A 14,158-nucleotide genomic window follows, 5' to 3' on the forward strand; every position below is an offset into this window, starting at 1 on the left:
GAGCTGTACCATAACATTGAATTACCATAGAATACTGACACTTCTCAAGAAAGAATCAGATTGTGCACAATCTAGTGAAAGTAAAATGATTTAGCTTTGGTAATGCATGTGCTTGACATGACTGAACTTCCACTGCTTACCATTCAAAATCTCCTCTACACTGTATTTGCCCCTTTACCAAATATATTTTCCCACAGGAGTCGAAGAGTGAGCTGAAAAGAACCAGTAGAGTTATTGTCTGCATTGGTGACTAACATTAACTCCTGATGAAATTTTAGCAGGCATTTCCAGATACAACCCTGATCCTGAAAATGAAACAAAAGAAGGACCCAGTGAAGGCTTTTTGGGCCTTTGTGCAGAGCTTTACCATGATCAAACAGGTTTCTCCTCTGTACGTGACTATTGGAAGACATTTCCTTGTGATGTCTAATGAATAATAAGCATCCATCCGCAAGTTCCTGCCATCCCCTGAAATTTGGCTGTAATCATAGGGAGAAAACACCAGCTAATGATGGTAAGGATTATTTTCCTAATTAACCAGCAAAATTTCTTCAGCCAGGCCATCTAAATGATGTCTGTGAATTCATTGCCTGTGAACAAATAAACCTACTTACTGTGCTGCATACATTTCCATGAAAAATGAAGCAATTCTGGATAGAAGCCCAAATACTAAAGGGTGAAGTGTTAGCATTAAGTACAATGTATAACTCACAATTATTCATGCCAGCTCTCAGTTTGCTCCTATCTTCCTCTTTCTATTTGAAATAGAAGCTGTTGGCACAGGAATTCATCTGTTCTGTTTCTCAGTTGTTAAATCTCTCCAACACTTTTAAAAAAAAATTCTCAAAAGATTGCAGAAGTCATCAGTAGCGGCTCTGCCGCCTTGAATGTTGTTTCAGAAACAGTGGGTGTTGCTAAAAGGTTTTGATGTTTCTTGCAGCTGCTGGCAGTTAGACATACAGCTGCGACCTTATCGGCCATCACGCAATGAGCATATGCAGTAGACAAACCACACTCCCACAGCTGCAAGAAATGATTGTTTCTTTCACTGTAGTTGCACCACTAATTCCTGAAAGGGAATGAGATCTCAGGTTAACTGAGAAGGACCATGAACGGCTCAGCAATGACATTATAGCGGCCCATGCACGGTGATGCGGATTGGCCCACAAAATGGCTGACAAACGCGGCGACCGTGCGGACCTGGGGGTGACACTGACTGTCATCCCAGATGACCTCCCACATGGTGGGGAGACGGTGAACTGTGGTGAGAATACCAGGCAGATGCTCCAATGATGCAGGGCCCAGATGTCAGTGCCTGGGGCCCATATAAACACGAAGGCCAGGGCAATAAAGCAATCTTCAGGGCTTTGCTCTATGTGTTATTCTTCTCCGTGCCTGCATAGTGCAAAAGCTACAACATCATGTGCACAAGGGTCCCACTGTATGGAAAGGAATATGCAGCCTCTTCAGGGACACCTGGAGGTAATACTGGCAGGTGTCTGCCAGAAAGATTTCTGTAGTGTAATATTCATAATACTGCTCACGTTGTCCTTACAAGATTGATCAAGGTGAGTCCTCATAGCTTGCAATAGCATAAACCTCTTTTCATGATCTTTAATCACGTTTTGCAAACATCTTCTCTGTCAACACCTTCATGTTCTCAACCATACACAAACTGTATATATCTCCCCTACCAACTTCCCCTCTTTCCCTCCTTGCCCCTTTCCTCCCCTTCTGCCTCCCCTTCATCCCACTTCCATCCTCCCTTCTGCCCCACTCTACCTCCCCCTTCCTTCCATCCTTCTTTTCTCTCTTCCCTCCCCCCTTTTCCCCCTTCCCTCACCCCTATCTTCACCCCTTCCCTCATCTTCCCTGTACCCTTCCCCATCTCCCCGGTGCCCATCCCCTTACTTCCCCTTTCCTTGCCTGCTCTTACCTCTCTCTCATCCTTAACCTACCTTTCCTTCAACCCCTTTTTGCTCACCCCTCCTTTCTCCCTTTTCCTTCCCCCCTTTATAGGTCCTTTTATTAAAAAAATCCAAACATAAAGACAGAAATTCTCTGCCCTCATTGGAAAACTTATATTTATAAATGGTCCATGAGTGGCTGCAAGGCGGTGACTCTCCAATGTAGTGCTAGAGGTGGAGAGGTGTGTTCCACCTTGCTGCGTAAACGTACATTAGCTGCCAACGACTAGCTGGTGGGGGGGGGAGTGGGTCAGCCCATGACGAAATTCACTTCTCTGTCTCTCCCACTCTCTCACTACTCTCCCTCCATGCCTTCCTCAGGGCAGGGGCAGCCGACGGGAACCATCAGGGCAGGGACGGCCGTGCCGGCGGGAGCTGTCAGGGCAGGGCCGGCCAAGCCAACGAGGTCTGTCAGGGGCAGCCGGGCTGGTGGAGCCATCAGGGGGCATGCAGTGACAGCCCCGCCAGCCACTCTGGCAGCTTCAGCCTTTGGGGACGCTTGTCGCACCAGTGGCTCAATACATGGCAGAGCAATGGCTGACTACCCTATTTATAATCCCCCACGCAGCTGGAACAGTTCTGGGAAACACAGAGTGGTTCCAGCTGTGTGGGGGATTATGGATAGGGAAGATGGCCGTTGCTCTGCCACCTATTTATGACGTGCGGCTTGGCAGCAACAGTCGCCCTGCCTACAGTGGATCCGGACGACACACAGAGGTGCCACTCCACATAAGATCAGTGCTGAAATAGCCTTTTAGGGCTGCTTCATAAACTGCTAAGTTTAAATTTTTATCTGCTTTTGAAGCCGGCATCAAAGCAGAGGCCTGGCATAAAAACACCCTATGTTACTTTGTCTGTCTTTTAACTCTGCATTACACACCAGCTCATATACCACTCATTGGCACCTATTAACAGTTCACTTGGTCTTTCATTCCATTAATCTTTCCACTTCCATACTCCCACAAGCATTCTGTAAAATTTCTAAGAAGCCAGTGATCTCAAGGCCACTCAGTCCTCTCCTTTAATGCTCATCAGACATTCTACTCTTTGGTCCCTCTACTCTTTCTCTCTTTGTTTCTCTGCCCTTTCCTATTTTGTCCTGGTTCTTACTTGTACTATGTATGAAAAGTCTACGGTGACAATAAATTTGAACTTGAACATTTAGCATGGCGATCTAATGCATACGATGACAGCCATCCCCCTCCCATTCTGACAAATCTGCTAGTAGTTTCCTTAACTGTTACAAAGAGGCCTAACACACACTTACAGAATAATATATCAACTTCTAACTCAAATTGTAAAGTCTGGTCCACTGGGCTTTCCCACAGCTCATCATTTGCAACACATTACACACCAAGGATTTTAAATGTGCTGGTAATTGCACCCATTAAACTATTTGGACTTGTCTATCAGGAATATTCCCATTAAACTCTCCACCTCCTCTTCTATAGAAAACTAATCATTTTTTTATTTTTCCCTGTATTAAGGAAACGCTGATACAAGACCCAGGAGTGTGTGAAACTGTCCCATTGAGATGTAATGCTGCATTGTGAAAACTGCCAGTTTGTTAACACAATATCACAGATGTCAGCTAAACAGGAAAGTCTGCAGATGCTGGGGTCGAGTGCAGTACTCAAACATGACTTAGCAGGTCACATTATATCAATAGGAAGTAAAGGGTAACCAAATTTTTTGGCCTGAGCCCTTCATCAAGGTAGAAGCAAAAAACAGGCAGGCATTTGAATAAAAGGGTAAGGGGAGTGGGAAGATTAGGGGAGAAGAGGGAAGAAAGAGCAGGCTAACTGGTAAGAGGATATATGTCTATCCTTGGTCACATGCACTGCCAAACTGAGGCTACCCTAAATTGTAGGAACAACACCTAATATTTTGACTGGGCAGTCTCCAACCAGATGTTATTAATATTAACCTATACAATTTATTAACATTGACCTCCAATTTTCATAATCCCCTTCCCCATCCCTCTCTTTCCATATTTCTCTGTCTCCTTTCCTCCTGCACCCCAAATGTTTCCTTTCCCTCTCCTATCAGAAAACTACCCTCTCCCCTTATAACTGATGAAGGACCCAGGCCTGAACCATTGACTACCCTCCCTGTGGATGCTGCATGACCTGCTGAGTTTCTCTTTGCACATTTATGTATTGCATTCAACCCCAGCGACTTTTCCTTCCACAAACACTGCCTGATCCCCTGAGTTTTCTCCAGCATTTTCTGTTTTGTATTAGATTTCTAGCATAAGCACAATGTTTATTTTCTGAGCACTAGCCTGATGAGCGCTGACACCCAAGCAACAGGAGATCTACTGCATCCGATTTCATTGAAGCTCAGCAGTATGAGTATCTTTGCCTGCAGGCTCTGCAGCTGTAACAGACCACTCTCAATGCATCCTTCACATATCAGGAAGACCGATGCACTGGTAAAATAAAGTCAATGGCTTGAAGCACACTGAGCCAAGTGGACAGGCCAAGGAGTCAACTCTTTGGGCATTGAAGCACTGCAGCAAGTCCACAGAATAGATGGTCTATGCAGTACCAAATCAGATAACATTTTCAGGAAGGAAAGAAGCCTTTTATCCTATTCCCTTCATACGTGTGAGACAAGAGCAATCTTAGGATTAAAATATATCTGCTATCTATTCCATTATTCTATGTATCCTGATAATTTAGTACCACCCTCCTCATAACTCAATCCCTACAAAAGGGGTTCCCAATCTTTTTGTTCCTCTGTACCCATTGGGCATTTTTATAGGTTCCCGTGTACCCCTAAAAATTAAGGATTAAAAAAAACATGACATTGTGCAATCTGACTGCAGATTACAGTACCATGTATTGTACAGTAGTGGTTATTCTCTCAGAACCAATGTACCCCCTGAAAAGTGCAAATGTACCACTGGCGGTACATATACCCCAGGTTGGAAACCCCTGCCCTACAAGCTTTATGTCAGCCATAAAATTGTAAATCATGTCTTGCATATCGAGGTTCAAGTCATTAATCCATATTAATAAAAATGATGGTCCCCTTCCTAACCCCCAGGGAACACTACACTTCTCTTCAATCCTAAAAACAACAGTTCATTTTGATTTCCCTCGACATGCATGTTCAAAATATTCCAATTTGAGAAAAAATTATTCTTACCCCTGGATAAAACCACCAGATTTTCTCTCCAGTTGATAAAATGATTCAGCATTTCTGCTCTTGTTTGTTTTTTTTTTAATTCCATGGCCTATAATCTCAATGATAAATTGCTAATGTGATTTTTGATTAAACACCTTTTGAAATTTAATGTAAACCACATTTCCTTTATTGACTCATTGATTCATGGAAATAAGTCTGAGGCAAATGGGACCTTCTGCCCACCAATGCCACACCAACAGCACACCAACGCTACACCAATGCCACATCAACTCCACATTAATGCCACACCAACTCAATACCAACACCAACATCACACCAGCCACCCATTTACACATATCCGATATCTCATTTTTGTTATTCTCCCTTTGTTCTCATCATCTCTCCCCATTTCCTCACTTTCTCTTCCCAGATTCTGCTGCTCACTGATACACTGGAAGCTAAACAAGAAAGCTTGCAGATGCTGGGGTTGTGCAACACACAAATGTGCTGGAAAAACTCAGCAGGTCATGCAGCATCTACAGGAAATAAAGGGTAACCAATGTTTTGGACCTAGGTCCTTCGTCAGGTACATGGGGAGGGTAGCTCTCTGATAGGTGAGGGAAGGGGCTAGAGAGATGGAGTTAGACAGATAGGGAGAGAGACTTAGGGTGAAAGATCATCAGAAATTAGAGATCCACGTTAATACTGTTTGGTTGGAGAATGCCCAGAAGGAATATTAAGTGTTTTTCCTCCAATTTACTGGTAGCCTCAGATTGGCAGTGTGTGAAGCCCATGGAGAGACATATGACCTCTTACCTGTTAGCCTGTGCTCCTCAAAGTGCCCCTTCCTTTCTCTTCTCTCATCTCTTCAATCCCCGTCCTCCCTCCTTTTTATTCAGGCACATTCCTGTTTTTGCTTATACCTTGACAAAGGGCTTCAGCCAAAAACTTTGGTTACCCTTTATTTTCTATGGATGGTGCATGACCTGCTGAGTTTAAACAGCGTGTTTGTGTATTGCATTTGACCCCAGCATCTGTAGACTTTCCTATTTAACTGACATCTGTGATATTGTGTTAATAGCCTGGCAGCTGTCACAATGCAGCATTACATCTCAACGGGACAGTGCCACACTCCTGTCCTGGGTCTTTTATCAACTTTTATCTTTGCATGTACACAATCCAAGGTTAACTGAGATTGTCACTGCACATGCAGTCAGACACCATTCTCAGACATATGTCAATAAGTGACAATGTTAGTAATATATCCTGCAGGTGAGAAGATGCATAAGACTCCCATATTGTATGAATTCTTACTATGGCAGAATTATAGCAGTGTGGACAAGGTTTCCTTAATGCAGGATGCCAGTGACAGTGTATTGCAAATGTCTTCATCCCAGTTATGTAGCTTGCCTGTGGAGGGATAGAACATTTTCAGATCAGCATCAAATGCTTATTCCTTTTATTTTTAGGTAGAGGGACTGCAGTCTACTGGCCAGGAGAAGCTCCCAAGTGAGCTGAAGAGTTGTAGGTAATGCAGATTATAGCAATCAAAGATTTGTCCTTGTTCACCACCTGCTCAGAGAATGGATCCATGAATGAAGAGGAATGTATCATGAGGAAATAACAACTGCACTTGTGCAGGGAGGTAGGCCTGCCCTGTCTTCCAATGTAACCTCAATGCTCTGAAATCTCATGCTTTGGCCAATAAAGGAAACTGTCCTGCATTCTTTTTTAAACACCTTATTGACATGTGTTATGAGCCCAGAGGACCCCAAAATCCAGCAGCAATAGATATTCACCAAGACAAATGGTTACTTAAACAAAAGTTGTTTTTAATTATTTTTAAACATGAAAACAGAATCACACTTTAACTTATCACTATTGATTTAACTAACCTAACTTAACCCCCTTCTAATTCTAAGTGCACATGTATGTAATGTGTGTGTAAGTTCAGAAAAGTTTTTTGGGTTCACAGTCCAATCTCACTTCTCATTCCTCCAAGTTCACTGGTTGTAGGCAATTCTGAAACTGTGTACAGAATTTAGCATTTATGAAGTTCACCAGGCTTTGGTGCTTGGAAGGTAAATGGTTACCGTTCAGGAAAGTTCTTGTCAGATTTCAGAGGGAGATTGTTGTACGCTGGACACCCACAACGGTTTCCTTTTTTTAAAAAATCAGCCACTTCAGTGTCTTGCCGAAGAAACTTGTCCCCTCAGGGTTCTCCAGGTGATAACCTTTTTTCCTTTCAGGTCACCACAGAGTTCCTTCTTGTTTCACTTATTTTTTTTTACTTTATTTATTTGAAAGCTCATTAATAATAATACAGCATATATTTCATAAAGACAATTTTATATATATTAAAAAAATTAAAAAACAGAAAAAAGTCCCCACCCACCCTCCTACCCCATCAACCAGGTCTCTTAAGGAGAGCAAAAAATATATAAACTGAATCTAAGAATATATAATAAATCAAAATGCATCTAAATGCATATATTCAAAATATGGTAACCACTTATTGATGAAAAAAGAATAATTATCATGTAAATTATATGTAATTTTTTCCATAACAATACAAGCTTTCAATTCATTATGCCATCGCATTATATTAATTACTGTTATCTTTCCATGTACTTGCTACACATATTCGAGCTACAGACAATGCTAAGCATACAAATGCAATTTGAAATTTATCCAACCCTAATTCCTTTAAAGGAATCATATAACCCATTAAAAAAATAGATGGATCTAGTAGTAACTTAATGTCATACAGTTTTTCCAAAGTTAACCTAATTTCTTGCCAGAATGGTTGTACATAAACACAAGACCAAACAGCATGTAAAAAAGTACCAGTACATACACCACATCTAAATCAAGAATCCGAATTACTAAAGCCATATTTTTTCCATTTTCTCTGGGATTAAATACAACTGATGTAAAAAGTTATAATTAATCGTTCCATACCACACATTCATCAATTTAGTAACACTATCACGACATATATCTGCCCAATAGTCTTCAGGAAAAACAGAGGCTAAATCATTTACCCATTTAAGCTTAAACTTCTCCCATTCCGGTTTATCCATATTGTCTTGTAATACTTGGTACATAACAGAAATATAACCTTTTTTGGTATAGAACAAATCAAAGACTCGAATTCCATCAATACAGGTAAAATTATCTCTCTACCATACATATCTTTCACCAAAGCTCGAAGTTGATAATAAACAAACAAAGAATTTTCAGCAATATCAAAACACTCTTTCAATTGATTAAAATAAATAAACTGTCTTTCTACAAAACAATCCTGTAACATCTTTATATCCTTAGAGTCCCAACTCTTTAAATGATTATTAAACATTGAAAAAGGAATAAGTTGATTGTTATATAGTGGAGTTAAAATTGACAATTTACCGTTTGATTCTAAAATCTTATTTTTTTTAATCCATACCTTTAATAGATGTTTTAATATTGGCATATTATACTTCTGCAACAAATTTACATTCCATCGAAATATAAATTGACGCACCTCAACTTCAGAAATACAAGCCATCTCAACTTTAGCCCAACTCGGGGGTTGGTCCAAATCCATCAGTCTACTAATAAATTTCAACTGGGCTGCTTCATAATAATTTTGGAAATGGGATAATTGAAGCCCACCTAACGCATACTTCCAAGTAAGTTTATATAATGCTACCCGCTGTAATTTACCTTTCCATTAAAATTTTCTCATAGTTTTATTTAAATCCTGAAAAAAATCCCTTTGAAAGAGAACATGGTATTGATTGAAATAAATATTGAATTCGAGGAAAAATATTCATCTTAATACAATTAACTCAGCCAATTAAAGTTAACGGGAGATCTTTCCACTTAATTAAATCTGCTTTAATCTTTTTTTAATAAAGGAACGTAATTTAACTTATATAAAGATTGATAATCAACATTGACAATTATTTTTTATATTCTGAATAATCTCCTTCTCCAACTGGCAAAATTTCATTCTTATCCCAATTAACCTTGTATCCAGATAATGTTCCATATTGTAATAAACATTCCCGCTAATGCGGCAATGGTTGTTCTGGATTTGTCAAATATATTAAAACATCATCTGCAAATAGATTAATCTTATACTCTTCATCCATAACTCTCATTCCTCTTATCTGTTCATTCTGTCTTATTGTTTGAGCTAACGGTTCAATAGCCAATGCAAACAGGGCTGGTGACAATGGACACCCTTGTCAGGTTGAATGTGTCAATTTAAACCGTAATGAAACTTGACCATTTGTAACCACCCTGGCAATCAGGTTTGTATATAAAGCTTTAACCCAACCAATAAAAAAGGGAACAAATTTAAACTTTTCCAACACCTTAAATAAAAAATCCCATTCAACCCTGTCAAAAGCTTTTTCGGCATCAAGCGCAATCAGCTGCTGTCGATATGCATTGACCAAAGTAATTAATCGAAGAATATTATCTGAAGCATTTCTATTCTTAATAAAACCTGTATCATCAATATGTATTAATTTAGGTAAATACTTGGCATCGATTTGCTACACTTTTGCTATGATTTTATAATCTACATTCAGTAAAGAAATAGGTCTTTACGAAGACACTTTCAACAAGACTATCTTTTTACAGAATCACAGTAATTAAAGCACTAGAACAAGATTCTGGCAACTCGGCAACTCGTGCTCTTCAGTTACTTGTTGTAATACCTCCTTAAACACAGAGGATGAATCTTAATAAAAGATTTTATAAAATTCCACAGAAAATCCGTCATCCCCTGGTGATTTCCAATTTGGCATCTTCAACATAGCTTTATTAATCTCAAATTCTGTAAACGGAGCTTCCAATTCCATAACATCCTCCTCTTCCAATGCTGGTAATGTTAATTTAGATAAGTAAGATTCAATAGAACCACTATCCTGTTTCCCATCAGAAGTATACAATTTTTTGTAAAATGAATAAAACTGGTCATTGATTTCCTGAGGTTTATAAGTAACTATTGAATTCTTTTTAACAGCATTAATAGTCCGTGAAACCTGTTCCGTCTTTAACTGCCACGCTAGTACCTTATGTGCCCTCTCACCCAACTCATAATAACATTGCTTAGATCGATAAATTAAACACTCAAATTGATAAGTTTGCAATGTATTATAACATAATTTCAAATTAGCCAAAGCCACTTTTTTAAAATCTTCTGTTACATTTTTCTGAAATTCCTTCTCCAATTCAGCAATTTGCTTCTCCAGTTCCAAAATCTCTGCCATATACTGTTTCTTAACTTTAGTAGTATAACTAATAAACTGCCCTCTTAAATAAGCTTTTAATGCATCCCATAATACAGAGCGACTATCTACAGAATTAGCATTCTCAGTCAAAAACAAAGTAATCGGTTCCTTAATAAAAGGTACAAATTCTGTTTTTTTTCAACAACATTGTATTAAATCGCCATCTAAAAGATGGACATACCACTTCTGAACTTACGCAAGAGAAAAATAATAAAGAATGATCCGATATTACCCTACTTTTATATTCCGCCTGTAATACTCTTCCTTGTAAATGTGCTGATAATAAAAAAAAATCTATTCTAGAAAATGAATCAGGTCGGGACGAATAAAAAGAGAAATCCTTCTCCGTAGGATCGATCCTTCTCCAAATATCCACCAAATTTAAGTCCTTCATCAAATCCCCAATTTGTGTCACCATCTTTGATTTCTTTATACTTTTTGGAGATCTATGCAGTAAAGGATCCAAAACACAATAAAAATCTCCCCAACTATGAAATTTTCATTAGCTTGATTTAACAACAAAAAAGCATCAGAAATAAAATGCTCATCATCCACATTAGGTGTGTAAACACTGAGCAAAGTCAAAGGTTCAGCAAAAACTTTACAATTCACCCTTAAGACCCGTCCAACATATCCTTCCATATTTTGTAATTCAAAAGGCAAATTCATATGAATTAAGATTGCTACACCTCTTGCCTTAGAATTAAATGAAGAAGAAAACACATGCCCAACCCAATCTCTCTTCAATTTCAAATGTTCTTTTTCAGTTAAATGAGTTTCTTGTAAAAAGGCAAAGTCAATTTTCATTTTCTTAATATAAGCCAAAACTTGCTTTTACTTAATCGGATTATTTAACCCCTTAACATTAAAAGTTGCAAATTTCAAATTAGACATCCTTACAAATTAACAATATAATCTCTCACTACAAAATATCGCTCCCCTTCTAATAACTTAAATCACTATCCCTCTGCTAGATATTTAAAAAAAAGGTAAAAAAAAGGAAATATTAATTATCTCCAAAAAAAACTACCCAAAGGTAGTTACGCCCTAAAAAACTGGGTGTGGTAAACTCCACTAGTGGTGGATGACTATCAAAGATATCAACCCACCCCCCTCCAACCAGAAATACATTATTCACATCAACACAATCGAATACTGTAAGTATATTCAACCCAGTGACTCCATTCCCAATTATTGTTCCGGATCTTCAATGTAAATAAGGCTTTGTGTTAAAACTTCTTTCTTTCCATTCTTCCCATTTCCATTCCCATTTCCATTTGCCTTCTCTTTAGGAGACGGTGGCGAAGATCTTCCATATCCTCGCAAATCTGGTAGTGAATTAGCAAAAATTAATGCATCATGGTCATTTTCAAAAAAATAAAATTGAGATTGAAAATTACCATAAAAGACTTTTAATACTGCAGGATAATGAAAAGCAAATTTGTAACCCTTCCGCCATAATATTTCTTTAGCCGAGTTAAATTCCCGACATCACCCAATAATCTCTTGACTCAAATCTGCATAGAAAAATACTCTGTTCTTTTGGACCATCAGTAAAGTTTGACTTTATCGTGCCTTCTGCACCGCCAACCGTAATATCATTTCTCTGTCCTGGTATTTCAAACAACGAATTAGAACACCCGTGGCGGTTGTCCCAGTGACGGTTTCTTTCATATCGCTCTATGTGCCCATTCCAATTCTAAGCCTTCCAAAAAAAACTCCTTGCCCATCACCTTGGGAATCCAGTTCTTAAAAAAATTTATTGGATCGGACCCTTCAATATCTTCTGGGAGACCCACAATTTTCACATTATTTCTCCGACTTTGATTTTCCGATGAATCAATTTTTTTCAGTCTTTCTTCTGAATTCCCCAATCCACAAAGGAATCTTCCATTTTTTCCATTCTTTCCCTATTACGATCAACTTAATTTTACATTCAAGAAAAGCTGTTTCAATTTTTTAAAAAATTTCTTGCACTGTATCCACTGATTTAATACACTTATTAACATCACTCTTAACTGCAGACATATCTTCAGACATAGTAGTCATTTTGGTTGTCACTTCTAAAAATCCTTGAGTCATTTGTTTAAACATATTGTCCATTTGATAAGCAATCCCTTCCAGGACTGTACACACAGACTCCAATCCAGATTCCAGTTCCACTTTTTGAGGCCTACTTTCTCTGGTCTCCACCTCCAATTGTTCCTGTAAGCTGCTCAGTAAAGGTAAGTCTGCTTCTTCTTCCAGCATTGTCGGTCCCCTCCCGGTGCCGCTGCGGGTCTGTACACCTGACGACGGCATCCCAACCACTCGGGACTCTGTCGCTCGGGCCCCCCCACAGCCCACACTCAGTCCAACAGGTCCTGGACCCGTGAAGCACCGCACATGCCCGGTAAGGCCAGGGACTGCGCAAGTGCGACTTCTGACACCATTCTGCACATCCCCAGCCCACCCGACAGCAGCCCGGACTCAAGGGCTCTTCTCTCAGCCAGGTTGCCCGTGTGCCCGACATCGCAGATGCGCAGTTCGGCATCGGCTGAACTCATCATCAAGACGGCGCCATCTTGCGGAGGCAAGGTCGGCGCCAGCATCATACTTAGCCAGACAGGAGTCCTCTGCGCCTTGGAGGTTCCAAACGTTGGGTCCGTGGCTTTAATTGAACAGGTAGGCCTCAATTCTTCAGCACTTTTAAAGGTAATTTCTGCATTTGAGTTATTTTTACATTAGTAGCCATTATAACCCAGTAATGTTCCCAAAAGTAAAAATACAACTTTTAATCACTTTTATAAACTTTAAAAACAGGTGCTTAAAAAACTAGCAAGGGAGGGTGGGACCGCACATCTGTCCTCTATGCCATCATGCCACACCCCCTTGTTTCACTTATTTCAAGTGAAATATTAAACAGCCAGTCCTCTCTTTTTGCATGAACCACAAGGGCTTTGTCCCAGCTGCACGAAGCACTCACAACCCGTCTTCCAAATGGAGTTTTCCAAAAGCTTGCCAGCTTGTCCTGTTCCAGTCCCAGTTGCTGCTGCTGACTGTAAAACTGTAGAACTGATCTCTCTCTCTCTCTCTCTCTCTCTCTCTCTCTCTCTCTCTCTCTCTCTCTCTCTCTGTCTCTGTCTCTCTGAGAGATAAAACCTGTTTGACTCTCTCTGCTTGCAATGCCACATGACCCTCCTAGAACAGCAAGTTCCACTCCAGACAGAATGCGGCTCCAACAAGTTCATTCATCTGTTGATTTTTTGTAAACAACAATCCATTAGTGAAGTCTCTTGGTCATTCGTCAAAACTTCTGCAAAGGTTCTGGGGCTGACATGTCTAGCACGAGCAGAGCTCCAGTATTTTAAATAAAATCTGTTTTAAAGTGTTTGTGACCTACACTAAAAACCCTGCCCCAATTTATCTCCCAGAAACATATCTATATTCTGTCACACATGTCCTGCACACATGTCTTGGGTGTAAAGATTACCAACATTGACACTACAGCTAAGAAGACACATAAATGCCTCTAATTTCTGAGAAGAGTAAAGAAATCCCCAAGGTCTCTTAACAGCTTTTATAATGCACCATAAAAAGTATCCGGTCTGGATGCATCACAGCTTAGTACAGGAACTGATTTGCCTAGGACTGCAAAAAACTACAGAGTCGTGAATCCAGCTCCGGCCATCTCGCAAACTGACCTCCCATCTATCAACTCTATCTACACATCACGGCCTGGGAATGCAGCCAACACATCAAATACTCATCCTCCCATTCCCGCAGGGCAGT

General features: G+C 39.8%; 1 long non-coding RNA gene across 2 annotated transcripts in view; it reads left to right on the forward strand.

Annotated features, from left to right (window-relative positions):
• The first annotated feature begins 316 nt into the window (after window positions 1–316).
• Window positions 317–14,158, forward strand: part of LOC138761823 (uncharacterized) — a 79,308-nt gene continuing 65,466 nt past the window's right edge. Inside the window, exons 1-2 of one of the 2 annotated variants that reach the window (XR_011356531.1) lie at window positions 317–514; window positions 6,569–6,744. This is a non-coding gene — a long non-coding RNA (uncharacterized lncRNA). Of the gene's footprint in view, window positions 515–6,568; window positions 6,824–14,158 lie in introns of those variants that run through there. The other variant, XR_011356532.1, reaches the window with a different exon arrangement.

The sequence above is a fragment of the Narcine bancroftii genome, chromosome 4, assembly GCF_036971445.1.
Source record: "Narcine bancroftii isolate sNarBan1 chromosome 4, sNarBan1.hap1, whole genome shotgun sequence".
Classification (NCBI taxonomy): domain Eukaryota; kingdom Metazoa; phylum Chordata; class Chondrichthyes; order Torpediniformes; family Narcinidae; genus Narcine; species Narcine bancroftii.